This window comes from Paralichthys olivaceus, chromosome 4 (assembly GCF_024713975.1).
Source record: "Paralichthys olivaceus isolate ysfri-2021 chromosome 4, ASM2471397v2, whole genome shotgun sequence".
In the NCBI taxonomy this organism is placed as follows: Eukaryota; Metazoa; Chordata; class Actinopteri; order Pleuronectiformes; family Paralichthyidae; genus Paralichthys; species Paralichthys olivaceus.
Window position 1 is genome coordinate 8,076,986 of NC_091096.1, and position 14,324 is coordinate 8,091,309.

Consider the following 14,324-nt stretch of genomic DNA (forward strand, 5'->3'; position numbering starts at 1 on the left):
TGAGTGATGACATCAAAGCAGGATATTTATGCAAAAAGCGGAACGCAAATGAAAAACCATTATTTGACATCATGCCATGTAATGGATTGCAATTTTCTATACTTTTGACCTGTACTACTATATATCTGTCTATCTGTCCATGTATCCGACCGTCTGCTCATCCATCTACCTGAATATTTAAATGTATACAAATTTATTTGAATACAAATATTAGTATTTTTGGCCAATTGTATTTATTTTAATCTTACTTTGTACAAAACAAATTATAAAAGTACATCATACTTTGTAAATTCAATCTTCTGTCTGAAAAGTAACTAGCAACTACAGCTGTCAAATACGATATACAGTAAAATGTCAACCACTAAATATGGAAAAATAAAAATAACTCTCACAGAGTAAAAGTTTCTTAAAAAAGTACTGACATATACTAATGGAATAAATGTCAATTATCTCAGTAATAATAATTATATATTACAATATACATGATAATAGGCAGAATTATGTCCATGCAACTACTTTTACCAATACATCTGAATAAAGGACTTTTATATGTAATGGATTATTTTTCTCTTTTGTGTATTTATTCAGGTCAAGGACAAAAATATTTATTTATTTCATGTGTTTCGTTTTTATGCTGAAATTGAAAATGAAGTATTTTCCTGAAAATGAGCTTCATGCTGAGTTGAAGTCGATTGGAGTTTGTGTGAAAAGGGAGAGATGGACATGACGGCTGCATTTGTTGAGCTGTTTTCCAACTGTAAGAGTGTTTTCTTGCTCCCTCTCCCACACACACACATTCACTTCTTTCATAATTGATGTGGGAGATGAGGCTCCCCAGGGGTCACATCTCCTCTCTCTTCATCCCTCCTATTTTCCCCAGCTGGTCTTGGCTGTCTCCTGTTCACCTTCTCCTCTCCTCCTTCTTCTCCTTTCATTCCACCCCTCCATCCCATGCCTTTCATCTTGTCCACCCATTTTTATGCCTGCTGGCCTTCATCCATTTAATATGCTGACGGCGCTGGGGGTTACCACTTCGCTTCCAGCAAACCACTCATAGCGAGATGCATTTCTTTCTCTTATTCACCTCCCTCTCATTTGCCCTCCTCCCGTGTATCTCTGTATCTATATCTGTGACATGGTACAAATTCACCCTCCCCCACACACACACGAACACACACAAAACCTTTTGCAAATTGGTCGGGTGTGTGCACACGCACGCACATGTGCACCCCTTGTGCTCGCTCCCTCATTCTGTTATGCTCTCTCCCCTCAGAGGCTTTTATCACACCGTACCTGGGTCCCTCTCCAGATGTTAAGTCTCTTCCTGGCTGATGGAGATAGTAAGGAGAAGGCAGGCATGAAAAAAGCCACCCCCACACACACACACACATCTATGCAGAGAAAAAAGCTGAATAACTGTGAGACCATCAGAGCACCTAAATGGAATAGAAACACAAATTTACAGACAGTAAGACAAACATGTACCTTAGCTTAGACCTTGCTGGTCACCCTGCCATAATCTTATATTCTAAGATTACAGCACAGGCAGTATATCTCACATCACATAATGAATTTACACAGAGCGTCTCCATTTATCAAACATGACACTCATACACTCTGCCTGGGTAATTGTGGCACAATGTGACTTCATGTGGCATTAAATTCATCTTTATTGGATTTATTAACAGATTTACTGAAATGGAACATGTTTTATTGCTAAAAGAAAAAAAACACTATACTAAATTGCTCAAATCGTGCTCTGAGAGAGAAAGTCTTTTACACTCAGTCCTATTCATGTCAAAATAGAAGAAATCTTATTCTATAGATCAGACTTGGGGAAAAAAACTACTTGTTAATGCGAAACGGAATCTGGGTTAAAGCTTAAAACAGATTTGAGAGCAACATACTCACCTTGTTCCAAAATTTAAACTGCATTGAGCTGAAGAGAGTTAAAATTGCATTGAACTGAACAATTTGCAGGGAACAGAGTGTTATTTTCAATAGGAATGGAAAAATCCTACTCCATCCAATCCCCCTCACTTTTATAGTGAGTGATTTTTTTTTACATTAACCTTTCTGAATACTGTTCTTTGTTATTTGAGCAAAAGAGTCGATAAAAATGTTGATACGCATTTAAATTGTCTTCCATCGAGTAGATTTGGTTTCAATCTTAGTAGGGACTTTTTTGTCAGTTGGCCAAAATAATAGGCGCACTTCATCTCAATCTTTTGTCATTCATTAACAAACTCCACTTTGGTCCATAATGCAGGAAGGAACGCCAGATCATAATCGTGTATCCCTTGTATCCCAGTCTTTCACTCTTTCTCATAATTACCAACATTTTGCCAAAATCACCTAAAACCTTTTAAAAAATGTGTCAGCTCTTATGTCAAAGTTAGCTCCTCCATCGGATCGCGGTTGCCTTTCATTCCAAAAGTTAGGTTCAGATTACAGTAAAAGGAAACAATATCTACATGTGGAGAAACACAAAAGCAGGGACACAATTTTGAGGTAAAATGGTAGAACTATGGGTGGGGGCTGTTCAGCAACATGTTGACACAGATATGTCCTCCTGGTCCATACCCAAATATGCCCATGAACTCAATCACTGCAACGCGCTTAAAGCAGCAAGTGTAATGAGGGGAGCAAAGGAGGAAGTCTTTGCTGTACAGTCTACATGAGAAGGAGGTTGGGGTGGATGATCACAGGCCACTCTCACAGAACACTGCTCTTTGTTTCCTGATTGAAACCAACAGTTATCCTTGTTTCTTTTAACCATGACCGTTTCACAACCTTAGCCTTGCGTTTGTCATTGTAACCATGACGATGACGGTTTGGCATGCCACCATTGTGTTTATTATTGTAACAGCGACAAACAGTGTGACGGATGAGTGTTACACATCACCCTGGTATCAGGTTAAACAAACATATGCATGTGACCACACCACAGTTTTATCTTATTTGACAGCAGCTGTTACACTGATTTGACAAATGGTGAATTGCACACATGTTAGTACCTGTCTTCTGTTTCATTAAGAATCTGCGTCTGTGACAAAATGTGTCTTAAATTGTGTCTATCACAAATAAAATGACAGAATCTAAAAGTGTTTGTTTTTTTTCAAAATGGCTTGTGACAAAAAGACGAGACATAAATTCCCATGTTTACCTATTTTAGACTTTATGCTCACTTCATTAGGCTAACACATTTCATTATCTTGAGTAAGTGTAACAGGGATGATGTTGAACCAAAGAAAAAAAATCAAATACTGAAAAAATTTAAGAAATTGCAGAATCAGATGTCACAGCTGGTGGGAAGTAAGGTAAAAAATACACTATCATGGTCATGTGCACAAGTTTATCCCAAATTAATACGATCCTCGTTAGATCCAAAACACTGCTTTGCCTGGGTCAGTATAGCTAATATTTCAGGAGATGCACCTTTGGATCATTTCAGGGGGTCGGGACAAATTACCTATATGGTTGTTCAGTTTGAAGGACTTGTTGCAAAACTAAGATAATAAGAACTTATTAATAAAAGGTTGAAATACAGAGGTTTAGAGAGAACTTAAAATTTTTGTACATAAAACTATTATTAAGGAAAGCATAATAAACAATTTAATGTAATTTGATATTTTTTGTTGTTGTTTAACTTTCCCCTTTCTAAAACCAATCATACGACCTCAGGCAAGACTGACTTTAAAAGAGACTGAATATTGAAGTCCATATTATGCTTGGAATAATTCAATATGATATACAAACATTAAACCCACAAGTGCTTTTAATGAAATTTCAAGCCACTGCAGAAAGTTATTCCTGTAAACAATAATGCCTGAGTGGCCCATAGTGTGTAACAGGTCACGCAGTAGCCTGAGGAGGCTGTCTGGAGCCTCTGTCTGGTTAGGGTGCCTCCCAGGCAGGCCTGCAGCCCTGAGAGGGCCCCTGCTCCCTGGGGACCCTCTGAGTATCCTCCAATCACCAAACCAGCAGATGGTAAAGGAGTAGGGACTGATTGGCATGGGCTTCACTCTAAACACTTCTCTCAAAACAACAGCAATATAAGTAAAAAATATGGCCATACAGCAATGAATAAAACATAGGGCTCTGACTCCTGTTTGACTCCTCCATGTTGACATTTTTTTCTATAAGAAAAAAAACACAAGCTCTTCAACACAAGAAGCGCACCCTACATATAAAGGAGGAATGGGATGATTTACATGCAGCAGATAAGCTGAATGGATTTCATGGGGCAAGGGAGACGGACTATTTTGAGACATCTCTGCTTTAATGCTTTAGGATGGGGGAAAGTGACAGGGAGGCTGGAAGGAGGGAAACATGAAGCAAAGTCTGGAATCAAACCCGCAGTACTCGAGAGTATACTGTACATCTTTATATTGTACACAGAAAGCATGAGTACAATCTGTCAAAACAGGAAAAATATCATACTGGGATGTAAAAGATTTGTTTACTTTTGCCTTCAGAAAGTTAGAAAGTTAGTCCATAAGGATTTTGTGCAATCATGTCAATCAATTAAAGAAGAGAGGCTTTCAGAGTAAGACGTCCATATGAAACTGCAAAGCTGTTTGTTTTTTCGACAGGGCCTTTCCTCCAGCTATTCTGCTGGTGTTTATGGGGAATTTCATGTAGCTAGTAGTGTTCAGATTTTTAGCCCATTTCATCACCACATTCACAGCACTGACAGGAAATGGTTCGGGAATGTGTTTTCAAAAATTGTGATCAAATCTGAATCAGTTACAAGTCACGTAACAAATGCAAAAAATGATAGTGGAATGCAAAACTACTGGCTGGATTCATCTATTCATTCATGATTCCCAGAGGATGTATCCTATTGACCTCTTTTCTACAGCCGTCCCAAACTGACATTTTGACTCAGACAGAAGTCAGAATGTGTAATTCGTGATTCCCTCAGCTCACCATTGTTTATATGTGCACTCTAACAGAGCAGCAAACATGGCTTTAGATTTTTTAATCTGGATTTATAGTAAACACAAGGGGTTAATGGGACTCTTTAGATATCCATGACAGGTTTTTATCTGTGGCTAAGTAACAGAGTTTATCAATTCATATCACCTCTTCTAACTCTCGTTTCCACTTCCTTCCTGCAACACTGTCTGTCACAGTTGCCCCATAAGATTACATTGCAGCCTCTGCTGCCGTGTCGCAGCTACCAGCAGAAGCAATTAACTGAATTGTTTCCAAAGGTTTTTGAAAGAACAATTCATTAACTCAACCACATTTGTATCCAAAGGCCCAGAACACGCAAATTCCCCTTTAATGAAGTATAAATCCAGCTTTATTCTTGTAAAAAGTCTTTCAAAACAATGAAGATGATCTTACGCACAAAAGAGAAATTGGTTTGAGGCAGAGTAAGAGGGCAGGTTATCTGGTCTCTAAGAGCTGTGAGGAAGCCTACATTGAGATATGTGTAACATTAATCTTAAAACAGGGGAAAGATTTAACTTGATCACATTAAAGACGTTATTTACAGCAGCAACTTAATCCCCTCACTCAAAATGAGGGCCGGAAAAACAAATTGTCTATACAGGCTTCTTGAGTAAATCAGCATTCCAGTCTGTGACACCATCAACAGGATATCAAATACCATTAGTAATATTGTGTTCAAGAGATTAACTCTACGGCTGGAAAATTACAAACTCAATTGACCCGACAATTGACTGAAGCTAGAGCCAAATAAAGTAATTGATGTGGATACATTTTGATGATTGGATAATTGTATTAGTGTGATGGTTGCTTACGTAGCATGATGCTGTCTTAGAAATCAAAATTGTTCATGTTTCCAATAATTAATGTTAAAACACATGCTCATGCATATGTGAACAGATTGATATTGCACGCCAAGAAGCTTTTCAACATAATTACCAGCTGGGAGCAAAGGCTAAAACATTTTGTACACCGGCACACATCAGCATGCGTGCCCTTCGGCTCTCACACATGGCTCCTGCACATGCTGCACATTAGTCGTTGGATCACAAAATTAAAGTGGTTCACACTGTTTGAATAAATGGTAATCATGCAGGGTGCAAAGTGTTTTTCAACATCATGAACCCTGTATTACTTTCACGCCACGCATCTGCTAAGCTTGAGAGAACAAATAGCACTGTCTGAAACACTCGATCAGGCACACACTTCACAGACACACAAGCATGTAGATGCAGAGCGAGACCAAGATGTGTTTACTCCTCAGAGACAAGCTCATTTACAACAAGTGCAGAGCAGCTTTTACCATCTCGCACATAGTTAATGATCATTTAAATATTGAGACAAGTGTGTGCAGACGACCACAGCACAGTGGCGCTGATTGATGGGGTGAAGCTCTGAGAATCCTTCTTCCTCATATTTGATTAAGACAAATACGCACACAAACACGACTTCAGACCAGTGAGTCATCCTTTCACGTGTGATAAATCTCGAACAACAAAATGCAAAGGAAGTGATGACTTGATTATAGCTGACACCAGCGAGTGTTGCTTTTGATCTGACGGAGTGGTGAATTCTACTTGATATAATTCAGTTCAAAAGGCCATTTATCTTCCTCAATTTACCAGCAGTTATCAGTGAGGTTTCTGTGCCTCCATTACAGCTGCCAAGCACCTAATTCATTAATGTTTCAGGATCAACAAGTTGTTATTCTAAACCCTCTTCGTGTGGGTGTTTTTTTCCCAACAATACTTTGGCTAATAATATCTGCCTGTCTGTCTTGTCCATCTGGACAATTGTTGTCACAGTGATAGCATAAAAAAAAGAGGCAGAGTACACCCTGGACAGGTCACCACTGTATTGCAGACGTACAGAGATAAAGAAAACTGTCACTGTGGGAGGAAGCCAGAGTACCTGTAGAAAACTCATGCAGACACAGGAGAACATGCAAACTCCCCAAAGATTGGTTAAAGCCCCAACATCATCTTGCTGTGAGGAAACACTTTCCACTGCAGACACCCGTCCTGAACTCCTCTGAATTTTAGGAGGTTAAAATAAAACACAGTGGCTATCAATCAAAGACAAACTCTGTGCAATATGGAAAGACACTAAATATTTATTGAGTTCAAAGATCCATTGTAGAAAGAAATTGTAGTTTGATATTTTTGCACTATAATACAACTTATGTGGCTATTTTTGTTAACTAACATTAGATAATGAAGTACTGGCACTGTTATAGAAAGTATGACAATCCCTTCTGTAATTGTAATGATGTAATTTTGATCCCTTCTGTAATTGTAATGATGTAATTTTGATCTTCTTGTATACTTGTAAAATGCAAACTTATTATATGTATATATGTGTTTGTGACAAGTTTGCTCACTCAAGAGTGCCCACAGGAGCCTCTCTCTCTTTAACACACACACACACACACACAACAAAAACCCAGACAACTACAAGCAGACGTACACCGAGATGCTTAATTGCAAGCGAACAACGAAACATGAAATATTACTGAAATCCCACAATGTTACTAAAGCACTTACAGGTATTCAGATGAGCATAGAGAACAGAGTCACCATCTCTCTCTCTCTCACACACACACACAAACACACACACACACACAGACTTAATCCATGATGCTGGCAGAGGAGCCTTGGAGCAGCTGCCTTGCTACAAACGGTGAAGTAAGCATCATCTGGCTGCGGAGAGAGACATGTCCGTTCTTACACATTTTGAAAGACACGCAGTCCTGCGAACAAACGAACACGCACGCTCACATGAGCAAACCCTCACGAGCACAAACGTCACACAATTAATTATGAAGTGAGTCGTACAGATTGAATGGAGGAGATGTGACAGCCCATCCTCTCGTTTCTCTTAGTAACAAACACTCAAGTTTCTCTGCAAGGAATACAGCCTCATGAATTCTTAACTAAAAGTCTATCAATAAACAAACAGAGCAATAAATAAACCACTAAGTTAGTTACAGCAAAACAAGAGACAAGCGGGCGGTCCGGGAGAGAGGATGGTGAGTTTCCCCTTTTGTGTGTTTGTTTTTGTATCCGTCTGTGATATTTTTCAATACAATGCATGCAATAATAAACTCGCAACACTGTTCAGTATGGATAGGGTGCAGGGATTTAGAGGGTGACTTACAAGGGAAAACATCATGAAGACAGGCTGGAGGGAGACAAAAGCAGTCTGGAGGACAGTGGATTCCTGTATGCTAAAGAGAATGAAGAAATGTGCAGCACCAATGGGATTTTCTCAGCCAAGTCCAAGGTGCTGGGATTTGGGAAACAGGATTAGCTGCTGTGTAATAATGTGGATGTGATGGGGGCAGCGTGATCAGGAGAGCCAGCCCATGTGGTGTGTGTTTGTGTGTGTGTGTGTGTGTGTGGAGCAGGCGGGGAAGAGAGCAGTCAAAGGGATTAGGGAAGGTCCCAAGAATGAAATATTCCTCTTCCCCTCTTTTTTCTCTCCCGAGTTTAAAGATTGGATGCAACCGTCCTAATTTTAGGGCTGAATGAAACATGAATGAGGTTAGCACGAGATAGCCAGGACCGCACTCTCTCATTCTCTTTACGCAGAAATATACAGCATAAATGTAACAGACACACACCACGCAGCAGAACTCACACAGCTAAGAGAACAAAAAACAGCAGCAGATTTATGGGCATCAGAAGCCTTCAGTGTATTTTCCAGTTTTTCACAAGTGAGTAGAGCATTTGGCAGTGGTTCAATTTGGAGACGTGTTGAAAAGGCCTGGAGAGCGGTTGACAAGATTTAGAAGGTACATGCTAGGTTTCATAGCTCTTATATTAAGTATGCCCTTGTAATTGTTATTCAGATATGATTTACATTTGGCAATAACAAGAACTTCTTGGAGCTTATATGAACAAATGTAGCTTATGGTTTTACTTCAGTCCCATGTTAAACAGGCACATTCAAGAAACGAATGATGGGAATGAACAACAAACGGGATGATACATACGTTAAAAAAGATCATCCATAGTGAGTCTGACAATAGGGTGGCATGTCGGTTAGAATTCTGGATTTCTGAATGGGGCTTGCATGCTTTTTCTTCAGGCATCTTGTTAGATCCGGGTTTATTGGAGAGTCTCAATTGACCTTAGGTGTTAATGAGAGTGAATGGTTGTTTGTTTATGTAATACATTGGTGCGCAGACGCACACACACACACACACAACCCTTGAAGGATAAGTGGTATAAATCTTTAAAACCCACCAATCCAAAAGTCCTAATTGAACTGGGAACATGTTAAATTAGGGTACACACACTGTAAACACGCTTTTCCTCTTTGACTTTAAGCGCACTTCAATCCAATTAGAGACATTATGGAAGATGGGATCCTGTGCTGATGAGCCGCACTTTCCCAACAGAGACACTCGAAGGAACACTGGACACTTTGAATAAATCAATTCAACGACGAAACCCACCATGTCTCTTTTATAGAGGCTCATACTGCACAACTATTCACAAGAAGGTAAATGTGTGTTCAAATGTTTCTAGTAAAATAAATAAAATATTAACAATAATTTTAAATATTTAATGGAGAGTGCAGTTTCTTTCTGCATCTTTTACTTTGCTATAAATTGACACTGTGACAGTTGCAGTAAAAACACTATCTACTGTATAAAGTACTGTCTATAAAATAACTTTGTCATATCTCGACCAGAAGACAAACACCAAAGAACCATCTGTACAGATTTGAGGTTCATTCTTTGTAGGACACATCAGGTGGATATGGCCTGACTGCCTCTTGACCTTTGTATATTATAACATCCTGCATTTTCCTCTTTTTCTCTACTCAAAACTACAAAATAAAACAACCATTTGTAAGGATCTTACTCTTTTAAAGCAGCTTCTTCTGTCACACTCCTTTTTTATCTTCCCTGTGCTTGACTAAATATAATAAAATTAGACAAGCGTTGAAGATGGAATTCGATATTACTACATTTTCAACAAATGCAGACACAAGGAAAACAAAACTCTATGAATGGTGGAGGAACAAATAAACTTGTGTCGCTTTGCATTATTGTGGTCGACCACGGGTCCCTGGACACGCTCTACTGCTATCTCCTTTTAATATCACTGCTGGAAAAAAAAAAAAATCAGACAGTAGAATTTAGGAGGTGAAGTATTACTAAACACAGATCTGGAGTGACAGGTTAGGAAGTGAATGGCTCACTGTCATTGCTCCCAGTCCTGACCTCTGGTCTGTCATGTCATATTTACAGTATGTTGCCTTAAGGAGGTGGACAAGCCTGAAACTGTTCTCAATCACACTGACTTCAACTCTAACCCATTAACATAATGATGTTAGGAAAAATCAAGTTAATCCATTTTACTGCATGTACTAACATTAAATTTTAATTTCATTTACTCTATAAACTCATCATATAGAAAGTGAAGCAACAATTCATGACACGTTTCATTAAGCTGTTAACTGACCTATTTAGGTTTATGTATAAACACTTTAATCTATACAATCTCTAAAAAACAAGGTCTGATGCTTTTATGACTTGAGACAAACACAGATGATTTAGTATATCAAAAAAATATTTTTGTGTTAGTCTTTTTCTTGGTTTTAATGTTTATCTTTCCATTTGTCTTGTAATTGAAGAGAAAACAACATCATTTAAGATCCATCTAACAGCATCTAATCAGACTTCGCTGTTTCTACTGGAAAAAGAAGTCGTCACTTGGCAGAAACGTGAATTCCCTCTCTGCAACTCCAGGTCACCTGTGCTGAATTGGTTTGTAACACAACTTGTTCAGTGAACTGAGCAGCTGAACTTCACCATCAGGTCCAACGCAAGACCAGCTATACAGCTCCAAACTATACCCAGGAGGCTGTAACAGTCAGTCATCTATCTGTCCTACTTTCCTTCTTTTCATCCTCCTCATCCACCTCATCCCACTCCTCCTCCTCTCACATCTTCCCACCCTCTTGCTCCATCCCCCCATTTCACTCCTCTATCGCAGAAAAGAAATAGTAGCACTGGTCTGATTGCTTTAAAGAGCCATCGATAAAAATAAAAACACTTTCTGGACATATCTGGGAAAATCGAGCAGAAGATTGAAAGCTGCTGTTGGTTGGGTATATCATAAATTACAGTTCACCCTTGATAGCATAGATCTTTATTTAATTATAAATAACGTTTGGGTTTCTGTTTCATGTGATCAGTATTTGAATATGCAAAATGAAATGAAATATGAACAAGGGAAATCAATATATAAAAGGGATAAGAAGCAGCTGCCCTGAAATTGATGGAGTTCAGGTCGAATAAGCTGCAAAAGCAAACAAGCTTCCAGTTTTTCCATTTCAGATTTAATATCTGTCGACAAGCAGACCAAAGGAAAAAGAAGAGCAGGGAAAGAGTGTTTCGCATCTGCGAAAAAAAACTGGTGAATGATTTCCTGTTAACAACATGAGTCAAGACAGTTGAGGAGACATTGATACTACATACAGTAGAAACAGGTTTGATAGTTCAAGTCTTCGATGAAAACCCTGACCCTGCAAACACAATGCAGTAAAAAAATGATGGTTGCAAATGTTGCTTTTACCGCCTGATAAAGTGTTATTGCTGTGTTCCTTTCCTGATCTTACACTACACAACTCTACAATCATTAACACAACTACAGTGTTGACAATCAGAAATTGTTGAAAAAAAACAGTTTAGAGTTAGATCCAGGTTCTACTAAACTTGAATTCTGACAGCAAACACGATTATACAAAGAGGCAGTGTACAGAGACAGACAGACAGACGCTGAGACAGACAGACAGACACTGAGACAGACAGCAGGGCAGACCAACAGAGATAGGACCAGAAGGTGCAGAAGACAGGAAGAAACATAGACAGTGACAGACATTGACAGACTCATGAGAAGGAGAGAAAAACGAGTTGAGTGTGGGAAGGAGGAATGCAAGAAGAGGATGATGAGCTCCCCGGGCTGTGAACCTGCCACGTTTAGAAACATGCGGCACCATCTGTGTTGAGACTGTTTACACCGCTGCTGCAGACGCCCTGCAGATACACACCCAGTGCCACCTTGCCCAGGACATCATAGGGCAGGGCGGTGGCATGCTTCAACTGGCACAGCAACAAAAACAACAACGAAAACAACTTCTACAGCAAAACACGATGACAGCAAAAGCAAAGTCAGGGAACGGCCGCAGCAAGTTTCTGACACCAAGCACAACAATTTGAGAACAGCAGCGACATAGAGATTGTAGTAACCTTCCAAGGACTTACCACAACTTTTGAGATTGTGATATTATTTTATATGCCCCTGTAGAGAAGTCTGTATGTTAAACAGCTTTATAAAAATAACATGTTTTATTTGGAATTTTAAGGGGAAGTACTACACTGCCCAGAATCCTCAGGTGAAAAAGAGACATTTCTGATTGGTGGAGGACGCTGTTACCATGGAGATGTCTGTCACAACCGCAAAAATAATGTCGGCTACAATCTGATCATTCACCACAGAGCAACAATGATTTCCCTCTATAACACAAAGTGTTTTTAGAGGTGAGGAAAAGAATCCCAACATGAAAACCACTACAAAGTTTGCTGGAAGTCAGTTGCCTTTTTTCCAATTTGCAGTATTATTTTTTGGTTTTTATCGAATGTTTTATGGTCACGATTCATCGTGCAACTGATCAGCCGGGCTCCAGGGTTAAAATCTTAAAAAGGATTTTCGGAAACGCAGGGAAATTAATGATTTTTTTCTTCTGAACCAGAGGCATTCACAAAGTCTTGGTTACCCTCTATAAACACAGAATGTTAAGTTATACACTAAGGACAAATCTAAACACTTTACAACAGCAAAAGCAGCAAAGCCAACAGCAGTGAAATAGAACAGAAACATGTTACTGGCATCACTTGATACCCTGCAACACAACATGACCCTAAACAGCAATGACAGCCATTGACTGTTCTCTGTCATCAGGCCTAGAATCACACACAAACACTGATCATAATAAATCTAAATTGATCAGAACTGCAAACAATGCACCAGGACACAACCGCCACGGTATCTGCCACAGCTACTCGCTGAAAACAGAGAGAAGGAAGAGTGTGAAAAGAAAGACAGAGAACAAACAACACAAGTGATGTCATTGCGAGAGAAGACGACGAGGCTTGTGAGGAAGGAGGAGAACAAGAAGGGGGGAAAGGGGCAGAGCAAGTGGAGTAAAAGGAGGCCGTTAAAGAATGACCAGGGAGACAGAGAGAGACTAGTTTGTGTTGACAGTGCTGTCGTGTCTTGGCGGTGCCAGCTAGACTCGAGGGATGTCTTCAGCAGACACTGGCTGCTCAGAACGTGACCTCTCTGTGTGGAACCAGAACAGACCAAATGTCCGCAGAGAGGTGGTGGTGTTTATGGTGGTGAGAGATAAAGCCACGAGTTCTCCCAGAAGCATTTTAGAAACACAAACATTTGTCATCAACTGACCTATCCCAAAAGCTCTCTCTTCTAATTAGTGATTGTCAATCATAGTGCAGCAACTGCTGGTACACAGGGCAGGCCTGTAAAGATAAGATTATGTTTGTATATTCAAGTGCTGCATATAGGGCTAATAATAAAAGCAGCACACAGCGTATGAACTCCAGAAGAGTTGGGAGGTTTGTAGAACCAGATCACACCTGCCTTTCTTCCCGCTAACCCAATCTCCTGATTTTCACATTTGTGGCTAACCAGCTTGTTACCATTCAAATGCAAGGTATATTATGGACTCTATTGCTTTGTTAAGGTACAGGTTTTGTCCCTTTGACAACACTGAAAACCAGTAACATGTTCAAATCAGAGTAGTGTTAGTGTTCTGCTTTGGGAGACCTGACTTGACTTTGCCAAATCATTATGGTTTGATTATCTCGGCCCAGGAAGTAATGTTTTCACCCCTGTCTATTTGTTTGTTGGTTGGTTTGTATGTTTGTTCGATTGTAAGCAAGATAACAAAAAACTACTAGATGGATTACAATGAAACTTGGAGAAGGGATGTGGAAGGGAAGAATGCATTTAAATTAAGGTGCAGATCCAAGAACTTTTCGTGTGGGTTCTAAAATCCCTTTTTTGTGGTAAAGTGAAGCATAATTCTTGAAATTAACAACAATAAATCATAACTGTATCTGTAACCACTGTGTTGTGTATTTTAATAGTAGATGTGTAAGCAGCTTTGTGTAAATATAAACAATTAATTATTATTTCATAATATTATTGCGATATTATATGGGGACTGAGTGCAAATGGTCATTTGGCATTTAAACATTAAAAAAATGACATCAGCAGAAGAAAAATGGGTTAAATGCAATTCTACAAAAAAAACGAGTCTGTACATAC